Here is a 2,500-nt window from a genome sequence, read left to right as displayed (position 1 = left end):
TGAAAATATTCCTCACAATACTTTCATTTATTACTGAGCTATGTAAATCGTGAGATCTTATTAAAATAGATCGCAGCTGAAAATGTTTGCGATGATGGTGAACTGAAAATATTCCTCACAATACTTTCATTTGAGAAGCCACTTGTAGACTCAACGGCAGTTGAGCAGGAGGACAATTGTTGTTTGTGATTGTTTAGCAGAATATGATTGTACTTGTAGACTCAACGGCGGTTGAACAGGACACTTGTTATTTGTGATTGTTTAGCAGAATATGATTGCGCTCCCAAATTAGTGAATGCCGCACAACACAAAGCAAATTGCAGCTCATCTTCATCCCGAGGGTAACACATAGCCGACACGTTTTGTCAATGGTAGTTTGCTAACTGTAACGATCCAGACCGAGAGAGAGGGGGGAGGGAGAGACGGAGAGAGAGAGAGGGGAGGGAGGGAGAGAGAGACAGAGAGAGGGGGGAGGGAGAGACAGAGAGGGAGACAGAGAGAGGGGGAGGGAGGGAGAGACAGAGAGAGAGGGGGACGGAGAGAGAGGGGGGGAGGGAGGGAGAGAGAGAGAGACAGAGAGAGAGGGGGAGGGAGGGAGAGACAGAGAGAGAGAGAGACACAGAGAAGGAGAGAGAGAAGAGGAGGGAAGGAGAGACAGAGAGATAGACAGAGAGAGAGAGGGAGAGAGAGAGAGGGGGGAGGGGGAGAGACAGAGACAGAGAGAGAACGAACGAACGAAATTTTATTTTACCAGGGTAAAGGAGTAAGCACAAAGTACTAGTTTACATCCGGCCCCCTGGGCAAGAATAATAATTGAGAGAAGGGGGGAAATTCACAACAGCAACATCAGAATTACATAAGCATGTACAAACATAAGCATAGATACTTATGTGACAGCGTTATACAATAACGCTATAAATGAATAACAACAAGAAGGACAAAATAGGGAGGGGGTGTGGTGCAGAGCAGATGGAAGAATGGACAAAAGGAAGAGTAAAGAAGGTAGGGGAGGCTGGCTGAACAGACAGATATAGTGAGAGTGACAGTGGTGACAGAGACAGAGAGAGACAGAGCGACAGAGACAGAGTGAGAGAGACAGAGACAGAGAGAGACAGAGACAGAGAGACAGAGTGTGTCGGGGTGGGTGGGGAGAGAGAGAGAGAGAGAGGGATTGAGATGGTTTATTCAGATAGGCCACAACCCCTTAGAAGGGGGGGTATACAGTAAAATGCTCAAGTCGTACATTCAAAGTCATCATTATGTGACATATATGCTTCTTTGAGTGCGTGCGTGCGTGCGTGCGTGTGTGTGTGTGTGTGTGTGTGTATGCGTGTGTGTGTGCGTGTGCGTGTGTGTATGTGTGTGACAGACAGACTGACAGACAGACATACATACAGACAGACAGATAAATACACAGACAGGCACAGAGGTAGCACACACACACACACACACACACACACACACACACACACACACACACACACACACGAAGAGAGAGAGAGGGGGGGGAGATGGAGAGGGAGGGAGAGAGAGAGATGATCGAAGAGATACTTCTAGCAACACTGAAACAGCAAAGAGATAAACACACACACACACACACACACACACACACACACATCACTGAAACAATCACTTCAAGAGCGGTGGGGGGCGGGGGGGGGGAGCAGGGAGACGGGGAGAGAGGGCTGGGAGTAAAGAAGGTGCGGAGGGGGGGGGGGGGGGGGGGGGTGCAAGAAGTGGGGGAGGGGGGGAGGGATTGAGGACGGGGAGGGGTGGGGGGGGGTGCTGGCTGGAGCGAATACTTCAAGACTATTACCAACCAACCCACACACACACACCCACACACACACACCCACCCCAACCCCCAACCTCCCGCGACCACCACTACCACCACCACCACCACCACAGAACAGAGGAAACTGCCGTGCACTTTTTATCAGGCCACGAGAGACCCCGGAATGATTTGTTTTATTGGGGGGTACGCCGGTGTCTGGTGGTGGTGGTGGTGGTGGTGGTGGGAAGGTGGTGGGTGGAAGGAGGGAAGGCAAGGGAGAGGGAGGGAAAGGACCCTCCCTAGGAAGCCCCCGGTGGAAAAAAAATATAAGGGGGTGGTGGTGGTGGTGGTGGTGGAGAGGAGAGGATACAATCTACAACAATCATCACTAAAGAAGCATGCACGACTGACTGAATGACTGACTGACACACATGTGTCATCTGTTTCACGAGGGAATCAGAATTTTCTGATGTGAAGATTGTGTGGTCTACACCCCATCCCCTCCCTAACCCCTAACGCCTCCTCCCCCCCCCCCCCCCCACACACACACACCCAACCTCCCTGGCACCTTTCATAGGGCAAATACTGTATTGAAATATGGACACAGAGAAACACGGTTGGACACACACACACACACACACACACACACACACACACACACACACACACACACACAAACCAACAAATAAAGCGAACAAACACGATGCGCGCGTATCAACAACACCA

General features: G+C 50.6%; 1 protein-coding gene across 1 annotated transcript in view; it reads right to left on the bottom strand.

Annotated features, from left to right (window-relative positions):
• Positions 1 to 2,500, bottom strand: part of LOC143284235 (glutamate receptor 3-like) — a 446,731-nt gene that overhangs the window by 330,518 nt on the left and 113,713 nt on the right. The window lies entirely within an intron of this gene.

This window comes from Babylonia areolata, chromosome 7, assembly GCF_041734735.1.
Source record: "Babylonia areolata isolate BAREFJ2019XMU chromosome 7, ASM4173473v1, whole genome shotgun sequence".
NCBI classification, from domain to species: Eukaryota; Metazoa; Mollusca; class Gastropoda; order Neogastropoda; family Buccinidae; genus Babylonia; species Babylonia areolata.
Note: the sequence above shows the minus strand (reverse complement) of the source record. Positions and strands in the feature narration are given on the sequence as shown.